The 18,526-nt window shown below is 35.8% G+C and overlaps 1 protein-coding gene and 1 pseudogene across 6 annotated transcripts in view; both read left to right on the forward strand.

The window, feature by feature from the left end:
• The window catches only part of FAM214A (family with sequence similarity 214 member A), a 137,446-nt gene that overhangs the window by 66,768 nt on the left and 52,152 nt on the right, over positions 1-18,526 (forward strand). The gene's annotated exons all lie outside the window — the stretch shown is intronic.
• Positions 14,092-17,555, forward strand: LOC119531998 (annotated as a pseudogene).

Here is an 18,526-nt window from a genome sequence, read left to right on the forward strand (position 1 = left end):
CATGGGAAAAAAATGTGATAGAAATGAGAATACTGCGAAGAGAATGGGGGTTAGCCAGAAGCATTAACTATATTTGGGGGTGCATGGGGGGTGTTTTTAATTAAAAGCTGTTAAGGAGAATGTATTTAAAATAATGTTACATATTTTTAATTGAAATTATTGTTTCTGAATTTGACAATGATTGTCAGAATTTAGATTACTGAGATTTTTAATGTTGTTTAAGGAATTGGTGTGGTGTGCTATCTTTTTATAAAACATTTCTGAAGATGCTACCTCAGATTGTACAATCTCTCAATTATTTGATTCATTGACATTCTGTGCTATTCAGATGAAGAAAGTAGTATAGTGCAACAGCACATTCAGTGTAGTGTTCTATTGAATGTCCATATAGAAAATTGAATCAAGGATTTTGTAGACCACATCCACAAATGGTTAAGAAAGCATTTTAAAACTAAATTAGACCTCCTAAATGTAATAATTCTGTATCTGATTTAATTAATACTGCAAATCTTACTAATTTAAAATCCCACGAATTCAGTATTTGTTACAGTTGACCAACATATAGGCTACAGTTTGCTCTTATGGCATCTGGAAGAACCGGTTTATTCAACAGATTACAGCAAAGTTGGAAACTATTTCAGATTAAAAATTTTTTATATGTCCTCAAATACTGTGAAATTATGGAGTTTATATAGTTGATTTAGCTAATGACTTTTAAATTAACCAAAGCAGAGCAGGAGATTATTAGATGGCATATGGCCCATTTTATAAACAATCCATGTGGATCTAATAACCAATTCTTCTTTTACTTATTCAGATTCACATATTGTCTAAACTGTCCCTTTTTAATCACTTAGTGATATCTATTTATTTATGTCTGAGTCAAGTTAGTATTATATACATTCCAAGTTAATATTTGAGCATTATTTGTTATCTCTACAAATTACATATTTTGGAATAAGATTGGTTTTGTTCTTTTCAAGAAGTTCTGTCTTTAAAAAGGCTTAGCAATCAAAGTTAACATTATTGATATATGAGGAGAGAGATTTCTTTTCTTTGAAAAAGAAAAGTATGTGCTGTGCTTTTGTGCCTTTTTACTGATCATTTTTAGTGATACATATATATTTCTATTAAGTAAAACAAAAAGACTTGGTACCGATTTACAAAATGAATTGTCTTAAACATTTAAAAAACAGTGTTTTAGTGGACCTACAAGTTGCTGAACTTTAAAAGTGTATCACCTTAGTTTTTCCAGTTGTAAATGGAGCCCAAACCTGTTGCACTTGATTGAAATTATCGTAAAAAATATAACAAAATAAAGTTATATCATTTGGACTTGGTGTCCTCCACAATATAAAACACTCATTTCCAGGAGAGGAGCAGTGTGTAATCGTTGGGGTGGGGGAGAGTGGCAGGGGGGTTTGAGGGAGAGGCATGCAGAGAGGACCCAAGTTCAAGTTCTTTAAATGCATCTCTAACCACATGGCATTTAGTCGTTTTTGTTTTTGTTTTTGTTTTGCGCTGTCACTCTCATCAGTTACTAACTTAATTCTCTCGTAATTTAATTTTCTCTCAAAAAAACCTTAAGTTTTCCTTAAGGTTTGCTACCCCTTTTCCCTTGGTTTGTCTGAAGAATTAGTAGAATTTGGAAGAGCAGGCTACTTTCATTCATATGCTACAAAAAGATGGAGGAAGGTGAAATCTGCAAGAAAGTTGGGTCTACTGCTGTGTCACACAAAGGTTTTGCCATTGTGCTGCAGGGGGAATTTTCTTGGTAGAAACCCAGACTTTATTCCTGTATTTTAGCATCCGAAGACGTTTTACATTACTGGAGCATCTGAAAGTTTCTGTTCAGTATCAGAACCTCAGGGTGGTAATTGATGTTACTATATTTGGCCAGATTATAAACGTTACTATCATATTTCAACTCTTTGAATTTATCTGTTATTTGACAATAGAATCCTTAAAAATTGACTCCATTTTAAAAATACTTTACTTTAGTCCTCAGCTGATTTCTTTTTTTGGGGGGTTGGGTCTTGGCCACTTGAAGAATAGCAAACAGAAGTGCTTGTATTTATCAGGTGCAGGAATTGCTATAACTGATTTTACTTTAAATAAATTGTTTTTATTTATTGTGAAACCACCAGGCAAAAATATGTAAATACTATTTTATTATCAGTTCTTCAAAAAATTCTGTAATTTAAGTCTCCTGTTGGGAAAGGGTAACAATCTGAATTTTTGTTTTTCTCTAGGACTTCTGTTTAATCTTTTTTTAAAAATAATTTTCACTTCAGGTATTATCACAAATGCTTGATTCTTAAATTTGTGCCTTAAGTGCTATTTCTTTGACTCTTGTAAAAATTCTGTAACCTATTCATATTTTGAATCCAAAAAATATTTGCTTAACTGGGCAGGGAAGTTTGATCTTGACAACTTTTTGTTAGGCATTTGCACTTAACAGTTGCAATTACATAAACTGCATTGCTTTTGCAAGAGTATAGTAAATATGTTTTTATCTTCAGGTGTCACTGTATCAAATATCAAAGACCTTGAATTTTTTAAATTAAATTCAGTTTTATTGAAATATATCACATACCATATAATCATCCATGGTGTACAATCAGCTGTGCACAGTACCATCATATAGTTGTGCATTCATCATCCCAATCTATTTTTGAACATTTTCCTTACACCAGAAAGAATCAGAATAAGAATAAAAAATAAAAGTAAAAAAGGACACCCAAGTCATCCCCCCCATCCCACCCTATTTTTCATTTAGTATTTGTCCCCATTTTTCTCCTCATCCATCCATACACTTAGATAAAGGGAGTGTGATCCACAAGGTTTTCACAACCACACTGTCACCTCTTGTAATCTACATTGTTATACAATCATCTTCAGGAGTCCAGACTACTGGGTTGGAGTTGGATAGTTTCAGGTATTTACTTCTAGCTATTCCGATACGTTAAAACCTAAGAGGTGTTATCTATATAGTGCATAAGAATGTCGACCAGAGTGACCTCTCGACTCCATTTGAAATCTCTCAGCCACTGAAACTTTATTTCATTTCATTTTGCTTCCCCCTCTTTGGTCAATAAAATAGAGTTACTGGAATTGATTATATAAGCCTTTGTGATAAGGCTGAGGACAAAAGTAGCAGCATGAGGCCTATCAATTGGGAAACTGGAAATGTCTTTTTATTCTTTATTTACTAGTCTCCTCAGTTTTATTCATTGAAAGACTTGTGAACATCAAAGGATTTTAATGAGATAGCTTATTAGCTCAGGGACAGTGAAATTATAAATTAAAGGAAATAGTCCAGGTAGGGTAGAAAAAATAATCAGGTCCTAAGACTCATATATAGTCAAGCTTCAGATTTTGCTGTAAACTTCCTATGTCATCCAGAATACGAAAGGGATAGCATGCCAATCAGTTAGACATGTCCCTGTTTTTTAAAATTGTATTGCTAAATATTTGCAATTAAAATTTAAGTTGGTTTTTGTCTTCTTAGTATTTTGAGGTTGTGTTATTTAAGTTCAGACTTTAGGTGGCGTCCCCTGTCCTGTGTGATTTATTATTATTTAGCTTCGTGATATTGGGCACGTTATTTCACCTTCCTTAACCTTAGTTTTCTCATAAGTGTAATGAGATTTTAAGGTGGTTGTGGGGTTTAAATGAAAGAATCAATGAAAACTGCTTAGATTAATGACACAGAGTAAGGACTTAATATAATGTGAGGTTTTTATATAATAAACTTTGCTTTTCTTTAAAATTATTCTACATAAAACATGTACTTCAGTTTTCTTGGTGTTTTGAGAATCCTAAGTTTAATTTTTTAAGGCTTTCCCCCTGAAGTGTACATATGCAGATATATTTCTAGGTTTTTGAATATTCTAAGATACTTCATGTTCTAGAAAACCTTGGAAATATGGGGATTTGGGCAGAAGAGAGGGCCCGACTGGTGGGGAAATATGCAACTAAATCTGTGACGAAAGATAGCAGTAATATAAGGAAGTAGGGAATAAGTAAAGTGTGAAGAAAAATAAGAGAAGAAAGGACAGAAAGAAACATTTATTCTGTTTGATGTAGTATTATTTTTGACTTGTATGCATGTGTATGTGCACGTGTGCATGCAAATAGAGTTGCTAGTTACTGTTATCTTTTGAATTACTTGTTATCCACTGGCTAAGATGAGCTTGTAGTTGCCAACTATGTAAGAGACAAGTAACAAGCCAGCTGCCTAGGAGCCAGCAATTAGATATCACAAATATGATGAGTGTAAATGTTTTGAAATATAAGACCCTCCAGAATAAAAAGTCTAGTGGTATAAGGCTAAATTCTGAAAGCTTGTACTTCCAAGCCAAAATGTTCAGAGAAGGTGCTTTTGTTTTTCATTTTAATATATACACACATTTTAGGGTTCCTCTCAACTGATCACAGTGTTTTCACTGCTTTAAGATCTCATAGTTGTATGTTCTTTTGAGGGAAGAGATTTAGAGCTCCATCCTAGTTTTCAAATTTCGTAAGTGCTGAAATTTTGTGATTCCTAGATAAACTTATGTTATTTAGGTAAACCCTCCAATTTGATGAAGGTAGAGTTTAGCTTATTGAGAAGTAGCTTATTGAGAATTAGAGAACAAGTAAATGTAAGGAAAAGACAGTCTTTTTAAGTATACTCCATTATATCACTGTCAGTACTTTCCATAGTATTGCCCAAGTGGATTCTGCTTTGGTCCTGGAGACTGTCTTACAACTGACAGAAGGGTGGGAGAAACTTTAAAAAAAAAAAAAAAGTATCCTGATTTAACCTGATTGCATTGCATTGGTTTATTTGTTTTGGGTGATGTGTATTTACCTTAAATGACTTCTCTCAGAAATATCTAAGTGGGAAAAAAAAAAAAAAAGGAGTGTGATTGCTCTATGCCAGTGTCTTATCCATTTTGAAGTACTGACTCTTTAGAGAATCTGCCAAAAGCTATTTGACCCCCTTGCTAGGAAAAAACCAAATGCATCTATGTATATACACACATAATCTTGTGGAAAATATCCAGAGGTTCATAAATTCTTAGGTTAAGAAATCTTGTTAAACATCATTTTAACGTCACAGTGCAAAAGCATCATCATCAACATCATTATTATTTTTAATTGAGGCTTAAAACAAACTGGATAAAGATTTCAGGATATGTAGGCAAGCAGATTAAGTAGTAAGCATGAGTGCTTTCTTGTAGTTTCTGGGGGAGATGGCAAAATGTTTCTATATGTACTCTGTATATTTGGACTCTTGCAGATGGTTTTGCCCTGGGGAGCACCCAGTATTCCTGGGCAGACTCCTGTATTCTGGATGGGCTTCTGATGGAGAACCTAGCATAAAGACCAGGCCTGGAATGCAATGCCCAGGTCCCCAGATCCTATATGCCATCTCTGAGTAGTAGATTGAAATTAGAGGTAATCAGGAAGATACTCCATTTGGTCTAAGAATGCCACCTAGAATCTCTTCCAAAAATAAATCTGGCATAGAGATGAAAGTCAGCTGCCAGGAATGTCACCTAGTTCCTTTGTGCAAGAGAACCAAGCAGAACTGATCTTACTGTGTGTGCTCGGTTTTATCAGCCCTCAACTGAAAGCAAAATAATTCTGTTTTCCACCCACTTTTTAGTTTTCCAGGAGTTTTAGGTTTCACAAATACACTCAGTGGAAAATACAAATGTTCAGAGTACTTAGAAGTGTAGGGGTCATGTAATAGAGGGAAAGAGGTTGCATTTTTTGGGACCAGCCTATTTTGTAACCTTGTTCCCATGAGGTAAAAATTATGATTAAATTAAGAATAATTTTGGGAAGTTACGTGCCATTTATCTGAGATTAGTAAAGCTGGAACAGAACAAAACTGAAAGAGTGGATTGTTGCTTTTTTGAGCACAGGGTATTCTTCTGCGTGCATAGCTAAATCTACAACTTGTGGTTTTGAGAGACTGGACTTTGTTTCCTTCTGTGACAGTGGTTTCTCAGCTCTTTGTCACATGGTTCTTTATGCATTAGGTTTGGAGTGATAACACCAAATAATCAGGAACATTCCCACACAGGACAGTGAAAATGACAATGTTTTCTACTTTAGGATTTTTAGGCCCTGAAATGGTGATGAATTAGGTCTGAAGGCTTACACAGAGCACAGAGAAATAAAATGAAATAGGGTTAGTGCAGCTAAGAAGGAAGTGGATAAAATCTGTGTGGTTCTCAGCTTGTGCCCATGCATCAGTAATATGTGGTTAAAAGCACTATTCTGGCAGCCTGAACTTTCAGGAAGCAAAACTAAAGGATATGGGTAAATTTCGTCAATAAAACTGACTGAAGAAGAAATAGTTCCCATTAGTTCTAATTCTAACATTTAAAGACTATGTCGTTTGGGATCCTTGATACCCAAGGTTGAGATCCCTCCTAAGTAGTCCATAGCACCCTAATCTACCTTACTGAATCATTTGTCACTTCATTATCTATTTCCTCTATATAAGACTGTCCTCTACTCGAAGGCTTATTCTCCCATTGCCTTCTAGAGAAGAGCTGAATTTCACTGACAGTTTCTGACAGGTAGATATCAAATACTTTTCTTTTTCCACTCTTACCTTCTAGCCAGTCTCTAAAATTACTTAGAGTTCAGTTTCTTTTTAGAACTTGAATTGTTCCCAACTCCTCACATAGATACAGTAGATCACTGTGATGAATTCTATCTATGGCCCCTTTTAAAGACTGTTGAGGTCTGGAAATTCCAGTAATTAATATGGAAACTAGAACTCAGAAAATGCCCTCTTCCTTTTTTTTTATTTTTGACAATTTAAAGATTTTGCCCTTGGCTACATATTTCATGACTGATTGCTTAATGTAATTTCATTATTGTAAAAACAAATGTTTCCTTGTCTCATTGAAGATAATTATAATGAAGGCATTAAAAACTCACAAAACTATCAGTGCAGAAGAGATGACAGGAACTAGACTCCTAGACTAAACTAAGACCTGCTTAAAGAAGCAAAGAAAGGCCTCTGGGGCTATGAGACCTGCCAGGCGATACTATTTAGGTTTTGTGTGATGTTTCAGGTGAAAAATTTGTAGAATTTGATTTCCAACTTTGACTTTTTTTAATTCTCTGAACTTTGACTTTTAAACTTAAAAAGGTAAAATAGGTGGCAATTGAAATATCAAAACCAATTGAAGAAAAAAGTAATAATTATCTGGCAAGAGTAACAGCAAACTTTTATCAAGTTAATCAGAAGTAAGCTAGAAATAAGAAAAAAATGACATTGAATAGTCGTTAGTTCAACAAGTATTTGAAAGGCTCTTCATGCCAAGCACTTGTTCTCATGGATCTTAATGGTGAGAGGAGAAATGCAAATAATTATTTAATTTTATTTGTGCTAAGCTTTTGGAAGGAAATATAAAAAGTGCAATGAGCTCTTCTTCGAAAAATCAACAGCTATGAGAGAGAGTAATGGGATCATATGAGATGGGGTAAGACCTAATGAAGAATCATGTGTGTGAGCTGAAACAGAGATCTTCTGGTTATTTCTTATCTCTTTTTTTTTTTCTTGTAGAACTTTGATCGAGTGGTAAAGTTGAACTTTTTCCTTTATACAAGTAATAGAACAAACATAATTTATAAGAAAATGGGGTGAAAAAAATCCTATTCACAAGAGCAACCAACGTAATTATAATTTTGAATGAACTTAATAGAAGTGTTCAGGACCTATATGAAGAAAATTTTAAAAGAACATTTTTAAAAGGCTTGCGTAAATGGAGGGATTTAAACGTTTAAAATGTAGTTTAAAAAAAATTAGTTGAAGTGTTTTTTTTTTTTTTTTTTTTTTTGAGTCACCAAGCTATGATTTTGGAGATTCACTGATGAACTAAAGATTATTGAAGATTAGAAAAGCAGTTAGAGTGTTGAGTCTGGAGTGCTTTCCTGATGCAGTTTGAAACAAAGTATGAATCACCTCTTGAACCACACAGTTTTTCCTACTATGTGGCTTTAAGAATATTGGCATAGTTGGACAGAGGGATTAAAATAACTAAGGTGGGGCCATGAAGCCTGCCAGGAGTGGAGTGCTGGAAACTCAAGGAAGTCTGGTGATTCAGTGGAATACAGAGGGTGCGGCATCTTGGGGTCGCCCTAGGAGACAATGAGTAGATCAGTTTGGCTGGGACATTGGATGCATAAAAGGGAGTAATGAGAAGTAAAATGAAAAAAAGACACTATGTACCCACTATCAGATGTGGGTGGTTGTTGAAATATAAACAGCAGAACCTCATCACTGATGGCTTATTGGGTATAAGACAAAGGGAGGAGGCATTGATGATTCACGAGTTTCAAGTCTCAAAAAGCAAAATCAGCTGTGGTTGGAACAAGTTTCATATTCTGACTAATACCCCTGCAACTATTTTTTGTCTGTGGTAGGCTAGATGTAGAAGGGTCAGTCTATGTTTGTTGCCAAAGTGATACTAACAATAAATGAGAGGGTAATATTTTTTTTTTCTGTATTATGTTTTTTTTTTTTAATTTAATTTTTTTTCATTTTTATTGAGATTGTTCAGATACCATATAATTATCGAAAGATCGAAAGTGTACAATCACTTGCCCCTGGGTACCCTCATACAGTTGTGCATCCATCACACTTAATTTTTGTTCAATTTTTAGAAACTTTTCATTACTCCAGACAAGAAATAAAGTGAAAGATGAAAAAAGAAAAGGAAACTCTAATCCTCCCCTGTCCCTAACCAACCCCCCTCAATTGTTGACTCGTAGTATTGATATAGTACATTTGTTACTGTTTATGAAAAAAATGTTGAAATATTAACTGTAGTATATAGTTTGTAAAAGGTATATAGTTCTTCCCTATATGCCCCTCTATTATTAACTTATAATTGTATTGTCATACATTTGTTCTGGTTCATGGCAGTGATTTCTAGTATTTGTACAGTTGATCATGGACATTGCCCACCATAGGATTCAGTTTTATACATTCCCATCTTTTGATCTCCAACTTTCCTTCTGGTGACATATATGACTCTGAGCTTCCCCTTTCCACCTCATTCACACACCACTCGGCGCTGTTAGTTATTCTTACATCTTGCTACCAACAACCCTGTTCATTTCCAAACATTTAAGTTCATCCTAATTGAACATTCTGCTCATACTAAGCAGCCACTCCCTATTCTTAAGCCTCATCCTATATCTTGGTACCTTATATTTCATGTCTATGAGTTTACATATTATAATTAGTTCCTATCAGTGAGACCCTGCAATAATTGTCCTAATGTGTCTGGCTTATTTCACCCAGTATATTGCCCTCGAGGTTTTGTCATCAACCCATTTTTTTTAATATGGTTTTGTTCACTCACCATACATTCCATCCCAAGTAAATAATTGATGGTTTTCTGCATGGTCATACATTTATGTATTCACCACCTTCATCACTATCTATATAAGAGCATCTACATTTCTTCCATAAGGCAGGAGGGAGAGTCAAAGAAGGTAGAGAGGCAAAAGAAAGAGGAAAAAAAAATGACAGCTAGGAAGCAGCAAAAGGAAAAATAACCTTAAATCAAAGTAGAATAACGAATCAGACAATACCACCAATGTCAAGTGTCTAACATGCCTCCCCTATCCCCCCCCTCTTATCTGCATTCACCTTGGTATATCACCTTTGTTACATTAAAGGAAGCATAATACAATGATTCTATTAGTTACAGTCTCTAGTTTATGCTGATTGCATCCCTGAGAGGGTAATATTTTATAAATAAAAAAATTGAGTCAAGTAGAATCAGATCATATTTAAATTAGAAGGAGCCATCAAGTTTCACACACCTTCATTTTATAAGTGAGTTTGCTGAGGGTCACAGAGTTTAACTGACCTTTCCCAAAGTCTCAGGGCTAGTTTATTACAAAGTTGAAATTAGAATCCAGGTCTTCTGGCTTCTTGTAAAACATTAAAAAAATTTTTTTTTACAAGTTGCTATAATACTTTTCCATATGATTTTTATTTTATTGAGAGATCTGTGAATTTCAAGATCTACTAGAAGTATAAATGTTTATGTTAAGATCTGTTACTTAGCTATCAAAATCTAATGGAAAGATCTAAATTAAATATGGAATTTAAACAGACTGGCAAATTTATTTTCTAAACATATGGTTTTTGGAAAATATAACAATAAATAATTGCTTCATCATAATAGCTATGCTAAATTGACTGTAATTCTAATTGTGTATGAATTGGCTGAACTAAAACCAATTTAATCTGATTCTAGGAAATATTATATTCTTGGCTGCCTGAATTTGATGGTAATGACCACAGAGTCATCCAATAAAACATTAATTAAAAGCATTACATTAGCATTAAATCCCACTGCTTGATCATTATCTTTCTGAAAGGATACTGCCATTGGCAGAGTTACCAATGTAAAGGGGGAAATGCAGCAATATGAAACTACTTTTGAGGAAAAAAAGTAGAAAAAGTGTTATTTCTGTTCTCGCTAACTTAAAGTACTATCTTTACAACAGCCATTTGCAACTGAACTGTAATTTTCCATCCTAAATAATTGATCTCCCTACATTACAGTTGATGAATGAATGAATCCACTTGGACAAACAAATGCTACATTGTCTGCCTGCTTCAACTGGTTGAATCAATAAAGGAACCCATGGATATTCTTTCTTGGTGTTGTTACATCATCTCATTTTCTTTTTGGCAAGCCATTATTTTCATAGACTTCTGGTCCATTGCCTCCATTTTTAGAATTGGCAGTTTCCCACACTTGTGGAAGATAGAATCTGCTGTCCCCGTCATTGTTCTCTTAAATGACAGATAGGTTTCCTTTGGGCTGACTGAGGTAGGGGCACTGAGGAGGGAGAGGACCCCTTAGCTCCCTAGTTGGACTTTTGGTTACTATTCACACAGAGGCTGATGTCAAATAGCATTCAGTTTACTACCGTATGTTGGTGGTTCCCAAAAACTGCTCTCAGATTTGTCTAAGATCAGATTTCATGGCCAAGATGGCAGTCTTTCTCAAGAGGAACTATCCTTTATCTGTGGTCATACTGCCCAAATTTTTATTATTAAATGCTTTTTCTATTATGTAATAATGATGATGAAGTGAAAATAAGATTGATAGGTGATTCTTTTTTTTCTTCTGATTTTGCTTTTATTGAAATGAAATACTAAATTTTTTTTAGTAGGAGCTCTCCTTAATTTTGCCATTTTAGCAAGCTTATTTTAGCGTTTTATATTGTTATTAATATATATCTTTATACAAATATATACATTACTGAAAAAATAATATAAAATATAAAATTGTCTTTCTATTTAACTTAATGGACTTCATCATGCATTTTTCTAAATAATAATCATAATTATTTTAATGACAGTAAGATGGACTAGTCCATCATTTTGACATAACATAACTTCAACTATTTTTCTTAGGTAATTTTTTTAGAACTATTTAAAAATTTTCATACTATAATATATATCAAATAGATTTTCAGTATGGTTCTGATTTTTATTCCTTTTGTTGTAGAAATTAAGCTTTCCTCTCTCTGTCTACTATTTATTTCACCTTATGTGACTTCATTTCTTTTTTCATTCAACTATTGAAATAGGGATGGTATAACAAAATAGGAACATTTTATCAACTATATATGACAGAAATACTTCATACCTTCCTACTTTTTACTTTTCAGAAATTTTTAGATTTTATACATTTTGATTTGCCAACGTTTTCCTTTGTGTATATTTTTCTGTTATTTCAAAGGTAAGAAAGTTCTCATTATTCCATATATCAAATAAATATTAAGTTGATATTCTGTAAGTTTTCTCCCTTAAAAATATATTTTAGATCTGACTCTTTATCTGTGAGGTATTTATTTTGGTGCATTTTATAAAGTGCTATTCTCAAAGTGGGGTTCGTAGCTCATCTGCATCAGAATCATAAGGCTTTCTTGTTAATTGTGCAAACCTCTTGAATCAGTATGCATTTTTATAATTTTATATCTTCAGTATACATGAAAGAAATCAACTATTCTTTCTGCTATTTTCTGTAAACATGTCCTTTATACACAGAAACCCAACTGCCATTAAATTGATATTTCCCAGGGTGCTGTATTTACAGAATCCTGAAAGCTGTCATTATACGATATACTATACTGCTCATTTGGGATTCTTATTCTGGAATATTTCCAAAATACAGAAATTTAATATATGTATTGAATAGTCTAGTCCAGGGGAATTCTGTTCAGGAAACTCAGCCCCAGAAGTTTTATGAAAAACAAGGTTGTTATCAGTGGACATTGAGAATGTCAGTTATTGTAAGAACTGTGTTGCCCTCAGCCACTTAATTTTTTACTTGTAATACAAGTTGGATAGTAAATCATATTACAGAAGTAGCTTTTCTCCCTTTTTCCAGATCATATGTAAGACTTGTAAGTATATTCACATTTATCAGGAATTAAAATGCTTAATATGAAAACAAGCAGTATTAATTTAGCTTGTACAGAAGGTCACTTTTTTTGTCCTGGTACGGTAAAGACTCATCTGAGCTTTGATGTATTTTTTTAGGGGGGCGGGGTTTGAAGATGCTTTCTCCTATAAATTTTGTTTATAGATGAGGGAAACATCTTAAATATAATTTTAGAATAAATGAATAGACTTTTTCATTATCATTTTTATTTTTTAAATCTGCAAAAAGTAAAGAAAGGGGGGGACTGCCTTCTGGGTCCCCAGGCACCAAGGGTACACTGCCCTGCCTTTCCTGAGGGTTGCCTGCAGTGATCCTGGGGCCAGGGGTAGCCCCAGAGTTGCAGCTGTGAGCCAGCCTGGCTGATCCTCTGTTCCCCCAAGGGCCTGGAGCCTCGAACAGGAGGAAGTCAAGCTGTCCACCCTGTGCCTTAAAAGTAGCTGCTGCCCCTGTCTGTGGAGGCAACAGGAAAAGTATTTTACAGCCTCCCCCAGGTGGAGAGGGGCATCTCCAAAATCATTAGCAGGGATCTGAAGGGGAACAATTTTCTTTACTCCAATGGAAAGTGCACCATCCTGAGGAACATCAGCAACCCAGTTCTTGTTGACATCTACATGGAGCACATAGATTAAGTGGCCAAGTATCCGCCAAGTGGATTCTACATCATCTCTAGAGATAATTGGGAAGCAGTGTATCTGGGATACCAGGCAGAAAGAGAACCTCTTGAAGTACGAGTACCAGCCTTTCATTGGGAAGGTCAAGGACATTGCTTAGACCAAAGATAGTAAGATCACAGTGGTGGGAAAGAAGGAAGTTTGGCGCCATCTTCCTCTCGTGAGCAAGATCACAGGACATATCAAGTCATCAACGACGTGGATGTCAAACAAACCAGGCTATACCAGCTGGTGATGGAGAGCAACGATAACTGCGCTGTGTTCACTGAGGGGCCACATTCAAGTTAAAGTTTATAATTGGCAGTCTGCTTTGTCAACTGTGAGAGATCCTGATGGGAACAGGTTTGTCACAGCCATTGCTGACAGCCAAATATATGTCTACAATGGAAAGATGGTGTTCTAGTTAGCTAATGCTGCCAGAATGTGAAACACCAGAAATGGATTGGCTTTTATAAAAGGGGGTTTATTTGGTTACACAGTTACAGCCTTAAGGCCATAAAGTGTCCAAGGTAATGAATCAACAATTGGGTGCCTTCACTGGAGGATGGCCAGTGGTGTCCTTAGCTGGGAGGGCACATGGCTGGCATCTGCTCCAGAGTTCTGGTTTCAAAATGGCTTCCTCCCAGGACGTTCCTCTCTAGGCTGCAGTTCCTCAAAAATGTCATTCTGAGTCGCTCTTGGGGTGTTGTCTTCTCTTAGCTTCCCCAGAGCAAGAGTCTGTTTTCAACAGCCATCTTCAAACTGTCTCTCATCTGCAGCTACTCTCTCAGCTTCTGTGCATTCTTCAAAGTGTCCCTCTTGGCTGTAGGAAACTTGCTTCTTCTGTCTGAGCTTATATAGTGCTCTAGTAAACTAATGGGCGGGGCCACACCTCCATGGAAATTATCCAATGAAAGATATCGCCCATAGTTAAGTGATCACATCTCCATGGAAATATCCAATCAAAAGTCTCCAACCCAATCAACACCACTACATTTCCTGCCCACACAAGACTGCATCAAAGGTAATGGCATTTTGGAGGACATAATACATCCAAACCAGCACAGATGGGAAAGAATGTATGTGCACCGGGAGGAAGCAAGGTTCATGAAGAAGACATTTATACTATTGGTTAATGTCCTGGTAGCACCAATATGCTTTCTGCTTCTGGAGACAAAACTTCTGAAATTTGGGACATCAGTGTGAATTCTATTATCAGCATGTTGACCATGGGCTCCAATGTTCTGCAGCTCTACTGCTTGTGGCAGAGGATCACCTCCTCAGCATCACCCTGTCTGGCCACATTAATTACCTGGACAATGACAACTTCAGCAAGCTCCTGTGGGTCATCATGGGTCAGAGTAAATCAATCTAGTGTCCGATGGTGCATAAAAATAGTGGCAAGTCTTACTACTACTCAGGGAGCCATGAAGGACAAATTAATTACTGGGATTTGGAGATGGGGAAAATGACTTCTCTGGGAAAGGCCACATGAATCAGGTGTCCAGGGTGACCATGGATGAGTCTCGGCACTTGGACACCTGCAGTATGTATGGTGCACCAACATCATGTTGTGGGACTACAAAGGACAAGGATTCATGAAATAAGATGTTCAACCAAAATGTGTGGTCCTGGCAGATACAGTGTGCTTGTATGCATCGGGCACATCATCCTACTGAAGGACCAGAAGAAGTACTTTAGCCTTGAAAATCCTGGCTATGAGCCTGGGCACGGGTAGAGTTGTCCACTTGTATTTCATCGTGGGCACCACTCTGAAGGATGAGGGCAAGCTCCTGGAGGCAAAGGGCCCAGTGACCAACCTGGCATACTTCCATGAAGATGCCTTCTTTGCACTGTATGATGACAGCAAAGTGGTCACTGTCTTCAGCCTTGCTGATGTCTACTTGGAGAACATTTTTTACAGACACCATGCCAAAATTGTCTGCTTGGCCTGGTGCCCAGACAACAAGCATTTTACCTTGGGAAGCTTGGCCATGATGGCGTATATGTGACTCGGCGACTCAGAGACCAGTGTCAAGATCCAAGATGGACACAGACTATACCACATCAGCTGCCTGTCTCAATGCTCACATGCTGGTCACAGCTTCTTATGCTGCCTCTGTCAAAGAGTGAACAATCACCTACGGAGGGCCCACCCCTCTTTGGATGGACCATATCAGGGACTAGTATTTAACTGTAGTGGAACATGTCATTTCTCTAAATATCTCTGTAACATACCTCTTGCCCACCCTGCTTAAGATGGAAGAGGGCCTTAACTGATTATTCTAATCTCTACACAGGGTGTTCATATATGTACATGTCCTTTGGAAAGCTTTAGACAGTAATAGTTGGCACATGAAAATAAAATGAGCACCTTTAGAAAAAAATAAGGATATATTTTTTCTGGCATTTTATAAGAAGGGTATATATATATATATATATATATATATAGCTCTTTCTTAACTATAAATAAGGAAAATACATGGAAAAATGTGTTCTTCAGCACTTCTTATCCAGTCTTTTTTTAAACATTTCTTCACCACTAATAGGCATTCTAAATTAAGCAAAAGTTGTCATTTCCTTGAGGAATTTATTTTACATGCTTATTTATTAATCAGAAAGACCTTATACACCTTCTCAACCTGATAAAGGACATCTGTGAAAAAACCTATACCTAATATACTTAGTAGTGAAATATTGAACACTTTCTTGGTAAGATCCAAAAGAAGGCACACATTGTAGCCACTTGTATACCACTTTGTGCTAGAAAGCCTAGCCATTGCAATAAGGTAAGAAAAAGAAATAACAGCTAAAGGATTGAGAAGAAGTAAAACTCTGTTTGCAATAACATGATTATTTATATAGAAAATCTTCATGAAGCTGCACACCAACTACTAGAATTAATAAGTGAATTTAGCAGTTCTCAGGAAACAAGTTTAATATAGAAAAACCTATTTATGAATAATAGCAATTAGAAAATGTAATTTTAAAATTATTGCTCTCATCTATTCCCTAAAGCACTTCGTACTGTTTTCCATTTCCTCATTCATCCCTTCAACATTTACCCTCTCTTAGTTAAGTGCTAAGGATACATGAATGAATAAGGTAGCCTCTGTCTTCAAGGAACTCACTATTTAGTAACTTTAACAGTAATGTCTGCCTGAGGGAGTAAGGGAGGCTTCACTTCTGCCTTCATGAAGTGATCTTTAAGCTGGTTCTCAGAAAGTAAGAGTTGGCCTTTATATGTAAATAGTAGAAACCATTGTGGAGATTTAAACCAACAAACCCAGATTTGCATTCTAGATAGAATTCTAAGGAGGGAGCTGGGAATGGAAGGGAAGGTAAAACACTAGATGCAGGGAGACCAATCACAGAACTATTGTAATTATCCTTGCAAGAGGTGATAAGGACCTGGTCTTAATATTGGCAGGGGCCATAGGATGAGGAAGAGAAAAGGCGATAGCTATTTAGAAGGGACAATTTACAGAACTCAGTTGCAAAGTTTTGGCTTAGAAAATTGAACATGGATGGTGCTAGATGATATAGGGAACTCGGGAAAGAGCAAGTTTGGAGTTTGAGAAGTAAGGGTGGGATATGATGTTGGACTTAATGAATTCTGCAAATATCATTATTTTTTGTTGTTCTTTTCTATTTCTCATTTCCTTGTTTCTTAATTTTCTCCCATTTCCCCTTGCCCCCACCTTGCCTTCATTAAGTAGCCATGCCATAAAATGGAAGATGATTCTTCTTTAGAGTTTGACATATCTCACTTCTTATTATCACAGTAAGTAAAGTGGTTATCTTGGCCAGAAACAGCCCAATAAGTATAATAGATATAACTGCTTGGATTTGAGTACTGCTTGCCATTTCTCCCTCTCAGTGTCAACTGGAAATATGTATATACAATGATTGATAATGAAATAAGAAATAAAATACCACTTTATTAATTTGGGAATGTACTCTATAGTTCCCCAAAGTGCAAGGTTTCTAGAGATCCTTGTTTAAGTGTGGTAGTTCCCCTCCTCCTTTGATCAATTGAGAACACCTGGGCCCTAGGTTCAGGGCCACTATACCTTATCTAGGAGTAGCTAAGTACAGGACTACCACCCTTGAGTTTCAAGAAGGGACAAGAAAATATGGAGCCAAATTGCTGGCTTTTAGCTTTAGTAACTTCCCCTCATAGTATAGGGGTGGTCCAATGACAATTAGAATCACGCTAGTCCTTTAACTTCCAAATATTTGGAGATTTTCCAGATATCTTTTTCTTACTGACTTCTAATTTAATTCTGTTGTGGTTAGAGAATGCCCTTTAAATAATTAAAATCTTTTAAAATTTATTAAGACTTGTTTTCTGGCCCCAAATATGGTCTGTCTTGGTAAATGCTTTGTGTGCACTTGGAAAGGATGTGTATTTTGCCTTTTTTTTTTTTTTTCCGTCCCCCTGGTTTTATTATGGAGCCGGAAGGGAGGCCCCTGAGTCCATGGCCACCCACATTGCTCCTGGCCTATGAGGGCCTGCCTGGCCTCTTCCCATTTTATGTTCACCAAATTGAGGTACTGTACCTTTTGAATACTATCAAAAGCTGAAATTTAGATGGAAATTGGTCTTTTCTACTTTAAAATGTTCTTAATCAGTAGAAATACAGCTAACTTCATATAATAAAGGGAAAGTTGTTTAGGAAATACTATCACAATTCTTGACCAGGTATAGTATTAGTTAATATAGTTTCTTTACAATGTGAAATTTAATTATTATTACCACAGATATTTGAGTGCCAATTATGTGCTGGTCACAGTTCCTGGGTGTTGAGTCTATGTAAGTCAATAGAACAGACAAAATACCTGCCCTTTTGGAGGTTACAAGGGGCAGACAGGTAGTTATATAGTTTGAAAGAAGGGTTAACTTGCTAATTGAATTGATGATTTAAGTTCTGTCACAAATAGACAAGAATCCTTGGCTTCTTTTTTTTTTTTTTTTAATCTTCATTTTATTGAGATATATTCATATACCACGCAGTCATACAAAACAAATCGTACTTTCGATTGTTCACAGTACCATTACATAGTTGTACATTCATCACCCAAATCAATCCCTGACACCTTCATTAGCACACACACAAGAATAACAAGAATAATAATTAGAGTGAAAAAGAGCAATTGAAGTAAAAAAGAACACTGGGTACCTTTGTCTGTTTGTTTCCTTCCCCTATTTTTCTACTCATCCATCCATAAACTAGACAAAGTGGAGTGTGGTCCTTATGGCTTTCCCAATCCCCTTGTCACCCCTCATAAGCTACATTTTTTTTTTTTTTTTAATCATCATTTTATTGAGATATATTCACATACCACGCAGTCATACAAAACAAATTGTACTTTCGATTG

The sequence above is a fragment of the Choloepus didactylus genome, chromosome 4 (assembly GCF_015220235.1).
Source record: "Choloepus didactylus isolate mChoDid1 chromosome 4, mChoDid1.pri, whole genome shotgun sequence".
Classification (NCBI taxonomy): Eukaryota; Metazoa; Chordata; class Mammalia; order Pilosa; family Megalonychidae; genus Choloepus; species Choloepus didactylus.